The sequence below is a fragment of the Mobula birostris genome, chromosome 24 (assembly GCF_030028105.1).
Source record: "Mobula birostris isolate sMobBir1 chromosome 24, sMobBir1.hap1, whole genome shotgun sequence".
Lineage (NCBI taxonomy): Eukaryota > Metazoa > Chordata > Chondrichthyes > Myliobatiformes > Myliobatidae > Mobula > Mobula birostris.
Genome location: NC_092393.1, coordinates 18632572 through 18647894, shown reverse-complemented (window position 1 = coordinate 18647894; position 15323 = coordinate 18632572). Strand labels below are relative to the sequence as shown.

Sequence of the window (15323 nt, the reverse complement as noted above, 5' to 3'; positions counted from 1 at the left end):
CCTGACCGAAACGTAAACTGTACTTTTTTTCCATTGATGCTGCCTGGCCTGCTGAGTTCCTCCAGCATTTTGTGTGTGTTGCACCAATTTTTCTGTTTATTTTCTTGAGTTCTGGCCGTACTCTTGAGCACTAAAGTACAATTTCAAATGTGAACAGAGAAGATTTGCGTCGATACTTACTTTTTAGATTTAAGGACATTCCAAAATCCATTATTGTAGATCATTAAAATAAGAGTTAGCATTGCATTGTAAAATTCCAGTCTGTACAGTGGGCTATGAAAATCATCATTATTATTATTATATGATTATAATCACATTATTTCAGTAATTATGACCAGATGCCATGATTTAGTAATGTTGGCTGGGGATTAATAACTTTATATATTTTATATTTTTTATATAACAAAGAAGGAGGCTATTTAGTCCATTGCTTCTCTTCTGCTGCTGCAGCAATCCCATCAGTCTCATTTCCTCAGTTATTTCCGGTACTTCTCTCTCTTCTGTGGCCGTTAACATCCTGCTGATTTTCTTACTGCCCACTTTGAATAGGAGAAATTTACACTCGCCAGTTAATCTAACAACCAGCACATCTTTGGGAGTAACCAGAGGAAACCTGTGGAAAAGCAGACCAACAGGTAAACTCTACCCAGTCAGTACCAGAGATCGGAAACAAATCTGGGTTTTTGATGTCTACAGCATTACTGGCCATAATATCAGAGAAAATCTGCTCTTTCTTTGAAATGCCATGTGATTTCTACCTTCCCATTATTTTATGATAAGACTAGTGAGCTATCTGTTTGTGATCTCATCTAATGACAGCACCTTTTACAGTTTTGTGCTTCTTCTATACTGCATTGGAAATTTCATCCTTGTTTATGGGCCTTTCTGATCACCATTGCTTCCTGATTCAGGGACACGCTTGTAAGCATTGAGCTGTCAACATTTTGGTTACATATTGGAGAGGGTCCCACTGAATGCTTTATATTTTTTTTCAGTTGCTGTTGTTGTTCTTGAGCCCTTAGTTCCCATTGGAGTAGAGGCCACTGATGACCTCCCATCTCCACCGTCCAAGGCCGATGGTATGGTTGGAGTTCATCAATGTTTCTGCAATCCATTCCGTCTGCTGCCCAGTACAGCTTCACCAGAGCCCTGTTGGCCGGGCTTACCCATTTCTATCTCTCATCATGGGGATGTAGGGTTGGACTTTCTCTTGTTATTTGGCTCATATTCATGGTATTAACTAAACCTAACATGTAATGTGTGAAGTGTGATGTACAGATAAAGTCACAAATTTAGGCATTTTACTGTATGCGAAAAAGAGGTGATGTGATTGCACTTTGCAAAGTACTTGTAATCTGAGCATAACACATCTTACTATTGATGGAACTATTTATATTATTCATTTAGTATGTGGTGGTATGGAAATTGAAAAGCATCGTTAAGTAGACTTTATGCACCTGTAGGGACAGTGCCCTTTGACACAGGAATGACTCGAATCCTCTCTTAAGATTTTGGCATAGTGCCCTTCAAAACTTGATGCTTGTGATCCAAGTTACATGCTGTTGACCTTCTGAAATGCATCAGTGACACACTAGAGCAGGGGTTCCTAAACTTTTTATGCCATGGTCCCCTACCATTAAAAAAGAGGTCTGTGGAACCCAGGTTAGGAACCCCTGCACTAGAGAAATATATATTTTAAAGCAGTTTTCTAGAAATGATGTCTTGGATGTTCTCAATCATCAAAGGGCCAGAATTACAATATCTGAGTATCTATATTTTGCTTGTTTGTTAGCTAGTTAGTTGGTTAGGAAGTTAAGGCCATTACCCCAACTGGGGCATAGGCCACCAACAGCAACTCCCAGAGTGCTTTGTCCTGGACAAAGTGTGGCATGTGGTTAAGGCGTTGGTCTAGTGATCTGAAGGTCGCTAGTTCGAGTCTCAGCTAAGGCGGCGTGTTGAGTCCTTGAGCAAGGCACTTAACCATACATTGTTCTGCGACGACACCGGTGCCAAGCTGGAGGGGTCCTAGTGCCTTTCCCTTGGACAACATTGGTGGCGTCGAGAGGGGAGACTTGCAGCATGGGCAACTGCCGGTCTTCCATACAACCTCGCCCAGGCCTCAGTCATTAATGAAAATCGATGGACAGCTGAAGAAAGAGAAGAAGTAGTAGTTCTGGACTAGTCTTTAAAATTGCCTCCAAGTGTGGTCCATCTCTTTGTGTTGAAAGTCCTTCCTCTCTCAGGAATAAGGTCTTTGGAGCTTCTGTTGGCGTTACTGTAGCTCTGGGTTTTTTTTTTGTGGGATTGGGTTGCTAGCACCCTGTCCAATCCTCCTCATTTTGCACCTGAGTTTGGAAGCATCCATGCTTGGTCACTTGGTGAGTTCATGATATAAGTAGAGAATTAGGAAAAGAGAGTGCTGACGAGTTTGTAAAATACTTATTACAGTAGATTTACAAATTCAAATCCCTTTTTGCTAGGCCCAGGAATTTTGAGGAGACTACGATCCTCGTGCAGAACCTAACCAGAGTTTGTGATTCTTTCCATTGGATTTGCTTAAAAGTTGTTTGTATCTTTGTAATGTATTTTTAAGTGGATGCAATAATTGTGATTAAAGTAAATTATGCAGTTGATAAGACAGACAGGAAGAAATATCTCCTCTAGCAGGAGATTACAGAAGGGACATGCTAAAAGTTATGGTTAAGTCATTCGGAGTATATGTCGGGAAATTCTTCTTTATACAAAATCTGGTTACAAGTTATTGAGGTTTGGTTGATTGAAGATCTTTAAAATAAGATTCCTAATACTGATAAGGGTTTTGGAGCTGAAGGCTGTGAATAGAGTTCTGCCAGACATCAGGCATGATATAATTAAATGGTATAAAAGAAGATCAAAGACCTGCTTTTCCCAAGTGAACGTAAAAGATGCTAGCTAGAAAAACACTGTACTGATGGTATGTTCCACTGTGCCTCTGAATATTGGAAGCACTGCTGCCACTGTATATTGCATTTAGCGCTACAATTCAGCTTTGAATATCAGGGCAATTGAAGTTTGTTCCTGTGGAGTGTGAATCTAATGGACCTTTTGAATTTTTTAAATAGCAAAGGTTTTAATTGAGGTCACTGAGTGTCCTGATGATTTAGAAGGGACTAGCATTTAAATGGATGATATCCATTTGATTAAGGTGTAATATTGTTTTTAAATAATTATTAGTATTAATGGATACTTTTTGAATAAGAGTAAAGAATTTTATTCCTCCATTTCCTGTTGTTTAACTGCAAGAGAAATAAGGAAGGGTTGATTAAAGTCACTCTACAGTAAACGCATTAATGAGAAAGTCACCCATTGGGACCCAAAAGCCCATTAAAGGTCAAAGTGATTAACATAATTTTAGAAATGCAGCTTTACAAAATGGTCCTTGTTGCTAAGAAATGTGATGTAATTCCTGTCTGTTGGAAGTTAACAGTATCTGGCATTGTGCATTTCATGGCCTGATTCTGGGAGCTATTTGTGAAAACAGCTTTATGAAATTGCATATCTGGGAGGTGGAAGGGTGTGGGTCGAGGTAATGGGGGGAGGATGGGGATGGTGGAAAAAGTCAGAAAAGCTTATTTACATGCTTCTTAAACTGGAAAAAAAAACCTTAAATAGAACAAGTTGTTCTCAGAATATTTTGAAAAGCTTTGAAAATAGTCATCAATTTCCATGTTTACAGCCCATTTTCTTCAAGCTCATGTTAAATCTTTCATTTGTGATTGACTGTATGGTAAATGTATAGGAATGTTTGGCACTCCCTCCCCCAGTTCATCCACACAGATTAAGATTCCTTTAAACTCTGTCATCTATTCCACATCACCATTTTAGCCACAAGGCAGTGTATGTTCTCAATCAGCTATTACCAGGCTATAAACATAAATTTATATATATGTACTGCATAGTTTAATTATCACATAAGCTTCAAATTGCTTGGAGACTTCCACTCCAATGGGATGGAAAGGCATAATGGTAATTCCCTTCATTTTATTTTGTGTTTCAAGACATCTCACAGAAACAATTGCGTTATCTCAGGTTTTTGATATTTGCAGACGTACATCTTACGTTATAGTTTTTGTTTCCTCTTTTCTGTTTAGAAGGTTTTCCATGGACCTTGAGAGAGTCAAGAGATTGCGAATTGGGCTGTGATTATAGTAAGATTTCCTGTAGTAACTTGCAGAGCTGGTCACAAAATATATTTGCTGAGTTTCATACTGAAGTGGCTAGCTAGTTATTTTGATACTTTGGAGGTTAATTAGTGTGGGCAGAATTCCAGCTCTGTCTGCGCTCTGTTTGCCAGAATAAGCGGGATCTCCCAGTGGTCACCCATTTTAATTCCACTTTCCATTCCTGTTCCGATATGTCCATCCATGGCCTCCTCCACTGTCGGGATAAGGACAGACTTAGGCTGGAGGAACAACACCTTATATTTCGTTTTGGTATCCTCCAACCTGATGGCATGAACATCGATTTCTCAAACTTCCAGTATTGCCCCTCCCTTCAGGATTTCCCATCCACTTGTCCCTCTCTCATGTTATCCTCTCTGCCTGCCCATCGCCCCCCTCCCTCCTTCCTTTCTTCCATGGCATTCTGGCTCTTTCACCAATCAACTTTCTAGCTCTTTGCTTCATCCCTGACCCTTTCCAAGTTTCACCTATCGCCTGGTGTTTCCCTCTCCCCTCCCCCTACCTTTCAAATCTACTCCTCAGCTTTTTCTCTCCAGTCCTGCTGAGGGTTTTGACCTGAAACATCGACTGTACTTGTTTTCCATCGATGCTGCCTGGCCTGCTGAGCTCCTCCAGCATTTTATGCGTATCCTTGATCTTGGCTGACTTTGAGTTGTAGACTTAGATATCACATTCCCATCGACTCTCCCTGCTTTAAAATTATGACCAATTTGCGGTTGGCAATTCACTCTCTGACTTGCATGGTTTTGGGATATACAGAAGAACGTTAAAACGGAGAGCATTATTGGTCACTACAGGCCTTTGGGGCCATAATGTGTGCCAACCTTTTGACCTACTTTTATCTGAGATTTTAGCTGTTCTTTCAGGATGAATGGTTGGCATGGTCATGGTAGAGTACATGGCCTGTTTTTGTGCTTGAATATTTCATAATTACCTTTGTAGCATTTTCTCTGCCCTTTGTCACAAGAGTAGAGTGTTTTGTGCAGGAAATCTGGTGTCAGGCATGTGGGCAATGTAGCTTGATACCCTTCAAGTAGATTAAGCAGATCAGAGCCTCATTGTTAGGGATGTTGACAAAGAGGGACATAAATTAACCTATGCTGGATTTTAACAATTTTGCAAAGGTGGGATTAATAATACTTCACCAGTGTCTTGAGGTGCCAGCTTTGGGATGTCCGTATCTCAGAATCTGAATCGGGTTTAACTAATGCCAGCAAATGTTGTGAGCTTTGTTATCTTTACGGTAGCTGTACATAATAATGGAGGGACAAAACATGAGTTGCAGTAAATATATATCCTGATTTGCTGAGTGTGCGCCTTCAGCTTCTGTACCTCCTTCCTGATGGTATCAATGAGAAGAGGGCATGGCCTGGTTGACGGGGGTCCTTAGTAATGGATGCCGCCTGTTTGAGGCATTCCTCTTTGAAGATATCTTGGATGCTGGGAGGCTAGTGCCCATGATGGAGCTGACTGAGTTTACAACTCTCTGCAGCTTATTTTGATCCTGCATAGTAGCTCTCCATACCAGACAGTGATGCAGCCAGTTAGAATGCTCCCCATAGTATAGGCTGTTGTCACTGCCTTCTTTGTAGCTGCATCAGTGTGTTGGGCCCAGGATAGATCTGCAGAGATGTTGACACCCAGGAACTTGAAACTGCTCACGTCTTTCCAATTTTGATCTCTCTTTGAGGACTGGAATGTTCGCTTGTCTTGCCCTTTCTGACTCAGACAGGAAGGCCGAAATCATCGGCACTTAAAATACCATGACCCTTGAGATCTAACTCTGTGAAAACCCTTTTCCTCATTCTGCTGAAGGCTGTTTTGGTATTGAAGACACAGTGGTGAATGTTATCTTTGATGTCTGCTGTTGGTAAGAATAGCCCGTAGTAAAGCATATGGTTCTTGCAAATTTGCCAAAGAATAAAGCAAACAGCAAAGCTCCCACCATTTCTTTATACTTATCACCTTTTTTCATCTCTGGAGACTTCTATCAAAGGACAATAAAATCAAGACAAATTCTTTTGCTATCTTTGTCTGAAGCAGACACGTGCCCTGAATGCATGTAGAGAAATTCCCATTCCAGTAACAGTTTTGAAACTTGTTTGAGCCTGACATTCATTCTTTCTGGCTTTCCACAACAGGCGAGAATCAGCTTAATCGCTGCTCACTCCTAGTGCTCAGACAAACAATTGTAATGTTCCCAACTTGTAATGCTGTAATGTTATGTGATCTCTCTATGTTTGGCAAGAGCAAGGGTAGGCTTGCATTTCGTCCGGAATGGCCATTGTAAGCCTCTGGTTATGTTTTCAAAGCTTCATTGAGATTTGTCTTCTCCTGACAGCCATGAAACAAGGAAAACCATGCAGATTGTTCAAGAAAAACATCAAACCCACTCCCTGGCACAAAAAGAATGGAGATAGATCGTCAACCCCCAACACAATAAAAACTAACAGAACAGGTCAAACAGCAACAAGAACATCAACTCCCAAAAAAAACTTGCCGAACGGCAAAAAGAAAGAATGGACAAAAACACAGAATATAAAAACCATGAAATGAAAGCTCCCCATTCCCACTTCCTCTCTGAGCTGTCTGTCCTTGGCTTTTCCACTGCCATGGTAGACCAAACACAAACTAGAAGAATAGCACCTCATTTTCCACTTGGGCAGGATACAGACTAATGGTATGAATATTGGATTTTCCAGTTTAAAGTAACCCACTCTCACGGATTCCATCTAAGATATATTATATCATATGTATGTATGTATATATCTCTCCTCCAAACCCCTCCCTCCTACTCCCTCCCTCTCCCTCTCTCTCCCCTCCCCCTCTCTCTCCCCTCCCCCCTCTCTCTCCCTCCCCCCTCTCTCTCCCCTCCCCCCTCTCTCTCCCCTCCCCTCTCTCTCCCCTCCCCCTCTCTCTCCCCTCCCCCTCACTCTCCCCTCCCCCCTCTCTCTCCCCTCCCCCCTCTCTCTCCCCTCCCCCCTCTCTCTCCCCTCCCCCCTCTCTCTCCCTCCCCCCCTCTCTCTCCCCTCCCCCCTCTCTCTCCCCTCCCCCCTCTCTCTCCCCTCCCCCCTCTCTCTCCCCTCCCCCCTCTCTCTCCCCTCCCTCTCTCTCCCTCCCTCCCCTCCCCCCCTCTCTCTCCCCTCCCCCCCTCTCTCCCCCTCTCCCCCCCCTCTCTCTCCCCTCCCCCCCTCTCTCTTCCCCTCCCCCCTCTCTCTCCCCTCCCCCCTCTCTCTCCCCTCCCCCCTCTCTCTCCCCTCCCCCTCTCTCTCCCCTCCCCCTCTCTCTCCCCTCCCCCCTCTCTCTCCCCTCCCCCCCTCTCTCTCCCCTCCCCCCCCTCCTCTCTCCCTCCCCCCCCCTCTCTCTCCCCTCCCCCCCTCTCTCTCTCCCTCCCCCCCTCTCTCTCTCCCCTCCCCCCCTCTCTCTCTCCCCTCCCCCCCTCTCTCTCCCCTCCCCCCTCTCTCTCTCCCCTCCCCCCCTCTCTCTCTCCCCTCCCCCCCTCTCTCTCTCCCCTCCCCCCCTCTCTCCCTCCCCCCCTCTCTCCCTTCCCCCCCTCTCTCTCCCCTCCCCCCTCTCTCTCCCCTCCCCCCTCTCTCTCTCCCCTCCCCCCTCTCTCTCTCCCTGTCCCCCCCTCTCTCCCCCCTCCCCCCTCTCTCTCCCCTCCCCCCCCTCTCTCCCCCCTCCCCCCCCTCTCTCTCCCCTCCCCTCCCTCTCTCCCTCTACCTCTCCCACTCTCCCCCCTCCTCCCCCTCCCTTCCTCTCTCTCTACCTCCCTCCCTCCTCTTTTTTCATTCCTCCCATCTTTGTTTCCAAGGCTCATTACTCTTCCCCCAAATGGTTCCATCTGCTTATCGCCAACAGTCCTATTTTGCTGAGCTTTTTTTCCCGCTTGCTTCAACTTCACTATCACCTCCCCCACCTGACTCCATCTCCTTAATTCTTTCTCTTTTATGGTTACACCTTTTACCAACCAGTCTCTGACTCATTACTACTCTCTCTCCCCCGCTCTACCTACTCCGTGTGCCATCGTCCCTCTTCCCCCCACTCCAACCCTCACCAGGTTCTGCATAGCAGTCAGTGACTCACCCCTCCCTCTCAACTCTGCTATCATCCCTCCGCACTCAGCCCTGATGCTCCAGGTTCTCGTATCTGCAGCCTTTTGTGTCTCAACTATAAAGAAGGCTGCAGCCTCCCATTAGAGTTTTACACATTTAGGCACATGCAAACAAATTTTGAACTGGAAATAGTAGAAAAATACTGTAAACCACTATTATAAACTATCCCTTGAAATTCCAGCATCTGCAGATTTCCTCGTGTTTGCCTTTCCAAAGTGTTTTAAGAAAAAAACTTATCTATTGATCTTACATTTAATTCTGAATCAGTTTCAGATAAATTACAGAAGAGATAGCATTATGAAAAGACTGCATTCAAACAACACGGCATCTGGTAGTGCAATCACTCAAGTCAAGTATGATGTTCTCATGAAGGGGTTGTCTATTGGTGGGTCCTCAGGAGGCTGTATTTGCCGATTCCAGATCCACATATTCCGGTGCAGTGTGGGCAAGATTAAGTGGCGGCTGTGGTTAGTGTTTTGGACACTTTTAAGCATGCTGAATTCATGGATTGAATGAGGCATCAAATTATGGCTATTTCTAAAATGGCCATTTCAAAATTACTTAAAATTAAATCGGTATGCTACTCTAGGTGAAGACCTCATCTAACACAAAGGGCTAAATTCAGACAAGAAAGTCTCTGATTATCTTGTTGTTGCTAAAGTAATTGATCTCAACCAAATAAAAGCAAATAAGTAATTAATCCAAGGTAGGGATAGAAGATGGAGTGGATGTAGAGAGAGAGTTTCTTTTCATGGGGGAATCGAGAACCACAGGGCACAGCCTCAGAATAGAGGGACAACATTTGGAACAGAGATGAGGAGGAATTCCTTTAGTCAGATCGTCATAAATCTGCAGAATTCAATGCCTCAGGCAGCTGTGGAGGCCAAGCCATTGGGTATGTTAAAGAAGCGGTTCTTGATAGTCAGGGTTTCAAAGGTTCCAGAAGGCAGGAGAATGGGGTTGAGAGGGATAATAAATCAGCCATGATGGTATGGCCTAATTCTGCTCCTATGTCTTATAGTCTTATAAAATATCAATCCTATTTTTAATTGTCTTGCAGTATCTTCAGCAAAATATAGATAGTTGACAGTGGGGTTAGCTGTGATTTTACCCCATGCCCCTCACTCTCATAGTAAAATGGCTGGTTAGTGTTCACTGTTTAGCCTCTGGAGACTTGAGTACAAAAAATATTTGGATTTTCCAGTTCAGTACTGAGGATGACTCCATGTAATTGCTACCAATTTTCAGAGGAGAGTTTAGATATTGTTAGCAGGAAAAGATTTTCGAGTGTCAAAAATTAAATTTCTAAAATGACATGTAAATAAAAGTCTTTCTATATGCCTTTTATGCTGAACAATGAAGAGGTGCAATCTACTGCTAGTGTTTTCAGAATTATACCAGATTAAAGGTTCCTCTTTTGAGAGGAAGAAGGGATAAAGTCAGGCGGGGATGGAGAATTAAGATTGACTTATTCATGTTATATCAACATTCTTTTTCACGGATGAGGGAACTTCTGCCAGAAGTTGTTGAACCCTTAAAGATTTTTGCTAAAATCAAGCCTTCATAGGTTTTTCAGAGGTCCATGGTATTTCAGAGATAATTTAATACCGTTGCATGTTTCAATTTTATATATAGCTTCTTTCTTGTGATGCCTGCAATTTTTAAACAAGTTTTCTTCAGGATAATATTCTCCTCTGAATGAAACAGTTGGATTCACAGATTTGTCAGGCATCTACTGTTACACAAAAACATGTATCGGAAGATCAGCACTACGAAGTCAATAGATTTAGTACTGAATGATATAAACTGCATTGTTCTGAATAAAATTTGTCATAAGGGGACCTACTGAGGGACTCGATCAGTATTGGAAAATAAACCTTCAGCTGCTTTAATGAATTACTAACCCTGACATCCTGCAAACCAAAATGGTTGAGACTGTGATACATACTTGAAGTCAGACACAATGAATGTTGAAGGGGAAAATGAGAATGAGATAATTAAATCTTATGTTTTTATACAGGAATAGCCCATAGTATAGATACATCAAAAAACACTATAGATGTATCACACTGAGAGTTTTGAATGGAAAGTGGACAGCTTCACCATTAGAAACATGACTACTAACCAGGATGGGACTGCATTTGCTACAGACAGCCTTCACATCGCAACATTGCTGTTGGGTTCACGATACTAGTTCCACGGAAAAGACAGAAATGCAGATGCAATGATTTTGGTCTGTGTATTAGAATGTATTTAAAAAAAAATGTTCTCAGTTTGAAGGTTAAATGTATCTGGAAAGCTAACAGGCTGTATAGAAAGAAATAGGTAACTTAGTGCATTCTGACAAAGTAACTGTAGAGAAGTGCTTTACTGTATTTAAAGCATGGTGTATTTTGAAAGGCTCTTATGTGTCCTCTATTCTGTTTGGGCTTTGCTCTGCATTGTAGAAATTTAATTGTTGCTAGGAAAAATTGGGCTTTGAGTCCTGATTTTGGCAACAGAACTTTAGGTATAGGAGCATGTCCTTGAATCTTTTCCTCTGCCTGTCGAGTAATATCCTCCCACCACAGAGTTTGAAGTGACGTGCCTATTTTGGGAGTATAAGGTCAACGTACAAACAATGTGGTCTGCCTGATGTAGCTGACCCAGCATAACTACGGCCTCACTGCTGTGGATGCTGGTGTGGGAAGTGGCACTGATGTTGGTTGGATTAACCTTCTGAAGATTTTGCTGAGGCAGCATTGATGGCATTCTCTCATGCAATGAGTTGTCTGCTGCAAATAATCAAGATCTCAGTGTATAGGAGGGTAGGGAGCATGACTGCACAGCAGATCTTAAGTTTTCTGCTAAGTCTGATGTATTGATCTTAAAATACTGGCAGCTGAGGCAAAGTTGAAAATTAAAATGGTGACACACACACAAAATGCTGGAGGAACTCAGCAGGCCAGGCAGCATCTATGGAAAAAAAGTGCAGTCAACGTTTTGGGCAGAAACCCTTCTGCAGGACTGGAGGAAAAAAACTGAGGAGTAGATTTAAAAGGTGGGTGGGAGGGGAGAGAGAACCACCAGGTAATAGGTGAAACCTGGAGGGGGATTACCAGAAGTTTGAGGTGACACTTCACCAGAGAGTCTGTTGGGGTGATTTACTGTGTTTGGTGTGGCCTCTTGTACATTGGGAGACCCTTTCACTAAGCATCTACGCTCTGTCCGCCAGAACAAGCGGTGTCTCTCCCAGTGGCCACCCATTTTAATTCCACTTTCCATTCCCATTCCGCTATGTCCACCCATGGCCATCCTCCACTGTCATGATGAGGCCACACTTAGGTTGGAGGGACAACACCTTATATTCTATTTGGTAGCCTCCTACCTGATGGCATGAACATTGATTTCTCTAACTTCTGTTAATGACCCCCTCCCCCCTTCTCCATTTCCCATCCCCTTTTGCCTCTCTCACCTCGTCTCACCAATCAACTTTCCAGCTCTTTACTTCATCCCTTTCTTTCCAGGTTTCACCTATCGCATGGTGGTTCTCTCTCTCCCCTCCCTCCCACCTTTTAAATCTACTCCTCAGCATTTTATCTTCATGCTGCCAAAGGATTTTGGCCTGACACATTGATTGTACTTTTTTCCATAGATGCTGCCTGTCCTGCTGAGTTCCTCCAGTATTTCTCTTGTTTGAAGTTAAAATGGTAAATAGCAAGTACAGATGCCATATCAGGCTACTGGAATTTTAAACTCCTGTGGGCCCCCACTTTCATAAAAGGTTGAATATAGACCTAAAGTTTTGTAGATTTTCCGTATCACAGAATGGTAGCAACAGTTAACCCAGGTTTACATTAGAATACATATATATTGAGTAGTGCACCTACTTATAAAGGCATGGAGCCTGCTGCATTATTACAGTCCTATCCTGAATCATATACCGCCAAGTGTAATGCTGCTATTAACTCCATCCTTGGGTCACCAAGCAGGCCAGCCTGTGGGAAAATAAATGGCAGCTGTACTCCTCTAATGCAAGATCATCTCCAATGTAGTCATTTGTGAACAAACTGTTGTTGAGATTGAATGTTAAACATACCTATTGCAGTGTGACATTGTCACGCTATCCACAGGAAGCCCTTCAGAATATATGGAAACTGAAAAAAAAAACATATGCTGGCTTCATTCTTTGGTTGGATGTGTTCTTTTGACACCTGCTGTTGTATTGTGTACACAGGGTTTCCTTTAACATACTGCGACATGGTGATAGGGGCCAGTTAATTATGGGGGAGTGAAGAGGTAGTGCTCTTGATCAGTGTGGCCTGATGAGTGACCAACATTTCATCAGTAATTTTATTTAATATAATATTGTGCTCTGCTCACTGTTGGGTGCACCATCAAAATTCCTTGGGCTTTTCCGTGCTCTAGTCAATAGACAATCATGTGACAGCTTTGACAATCTATTGAAACGTGGAAGGCATCGGAGCTTAAGCAACACCTATTCCCACCACTCCTACAGCAGGGTGAACTTTACAGCCGCAAAGAATCAGGGAACCAGCTTTGATTTTTTTTTTCTCTCCATGCTCAGTGTTTATAAATGCAAGTCAGACACCAAGAGCAGAACTCACGATTTAATTCTACTGATGTGAGAGTTCTGTTTTTCTATTACATTCTTTCTTATGTGAGAAAATGTATCAAGTAAGATATTTTAAATGATATACATCATTGCTGATGAAAATGAGACCTGACAGATTTAGTCAGCCTTGGGCCTGCCTATTCATGTGAGTATGACTTTATAATGGCTCAAGAAAATTCCCCCACTTCAAGACCTATTCACAGTCCAGGTGTTTGGCCAGACATACGTTATCATTTAAAATACAAAATGATTCTGCTTAGAATAGACGCCATACACATTCACACATTAATACAGTGCTTATATACATAATACTTCACAATTTAAATCTGATTTAATGATCTTTGGTTCTTTTTGAGTTTTCAACAAAGTTGCTTTCTTTTCTTAAAATGTCCACCACATTCAACAAAAACAGGGGGAAGCCAAAAAAATAAGTTAAACAATAGAGTTTTGTGACTTGTGTATGCATATATGAATTTTAAATTTCTTGTAAAGCACCCAGCAGAGTCCTCTTTGCAAGGGCATTGCTTTTTAACAACCATATGTTTACTTAAAGGGTAATTTGCCCCAGATCCTTTGGATATTTGAGTCTTTGACGCAGCCATCCAGAGCCGGACTTTTTTGGTAGCCTGCCATCTTGGTAAAGAAGTTGAAACACACTCCAGGAGTACCTGCCTCGAGGACAATTAGGGCTCTAATGACCGATTAACTTGGTTTCTGCTGTAGATTAAAGACACTGCACACTGTTTCACTTCCTGATTCTGCAATTAATAACTTTTTCTGACAGCAACCAGCTAAGCAATTGCTGCTGAAGATTATAAACATTACTTAAGCGTTTGCTCAGCTTTTGGTATTCACGCTGCTGGAGGTGGAATAATCTGAACTTTGTTCTTGGAAGACTTTTGATGTAAAATAGAGAGATTCCTATGACACTAAGACTTCACCAGTTTACTGGTGAGCGGAGTACGAGTGGGGTGCTCGTCTAACTTATTGGAAGCTGTTGAGGAGTTGTCAGGAAGAGATGAATGGTTGATCATGGTGACTTTCTAGTGGCCCCCTTTGATTTTGAGAAGGAAATGAGGCCAAATGGAATGGCAGTGGGTAGTTGGGAAGAGAGGGTCATTGGAATGAACAAACCACCAGATCTGTAGTGAATTCTTCTATATTCTCAAATCTAGCAGTTATGAGACTGGCTGTTTCTGGCAGCACAGTGATACAGCTGGTAGAGCTGCTACCTTACATCTTTGGCAACAACTGTTCAATTCTTGTGAGGGAGTTTCAGACATCCCACCCTGCAAAAACTCAGTTCAGGGAGGTAGTAGTCCCGCCCGCACCCCCCCCCCCCGCCCCGGTCGACCTCCAAGGGTGTATGTAATACTTTGTTTAGTGATTTTGTTTAATCTGTAAACCAAGTTGGGTATATGCAGCAAATGTGACATTAAAATATGTACCTATATTATATTATCATGTTTATTCTATTACAACTTTAAGCAAGTCTACAGGGAGTTTGGCCTCATCACGTAGGACATCAATAGCGTAGCTCCTTAGCAGCTAGCCAGCTAGTTTAAATCAGCGGTCCCCAACCTTTTTCACACTGCGGACCGTTTTAATATTGACAACGTTCTTGCGGACCGGCCGACCTGGTGTTTGGGGGGGGGGGGGGGTGTTAAACGCGACCGGAATATCGGTGATAAGTCAACTATAGGTCACTTGTAAGTGGCTAATGCACTCAATTTCGTTTCTAAAGGGGTTTATCTAACAAATTTAATATTAAACACACAGCGCATATTTTCTTCACATGAATGTAGTGATAAGTCAATTATAATAGTGCTCCCAAACCTCCAGGCCGCAAAGAATGCAGCGGTACAGCGGTAGCCGGAATGCACCCAGCACATCTTTAAGAAAAAAGTCGAAATAAACAAGCTAATTGATTAGGTGCCTTTAACCTAATTTTAATATTTTAAGCAAGAAAACTTTTTTTATTTCCATCTTTTACAGTTTTAAAATAACAAAAAAGGAAAAGGGCCCAAAGCAAAAGTTTGGGTACCCTGTATCGCAGTATTTAGTAACACACCCTCTGGCAAGTTATTACAGCTTGTAAATGCTTTTTGTAGCCAGCTAAGTGTCTTTCAATTCTTGTTTAGGGGATTTTCGCCCATTCTTCCTTGCAAAAGGCTTCTAGTTCTGTGAGATTCTTGGGCCATCTTGCATGCACTGCTCTTTTCAGGTCTATCCACAGATTTTCGATGATGTTTAGGTCAGGGAACTGTGAGGGCCATGGCAAAACCTTCAGCTTGAGCCTCTTGAGGTAGTCCATTGTGGATTTTGAGGTGTGTTTAGGTTCATTATCCTGTTGTAGAAGCCATCCTCTTTTCA

General features: G+C 42.7%; 1 protein-coding gene across 1 annotated transcript in view; it reads left to right on the top strand.

The window, feature by feature from the left end:
* gas7b (growth arrest-specific 7b) overlaps positions 1 to 15323 on the top strand; it is a 527545-nt gene that overhangs the window by 109897 nt on the left and 402325 nt on the right. The window lies entirely within an intron of this gene.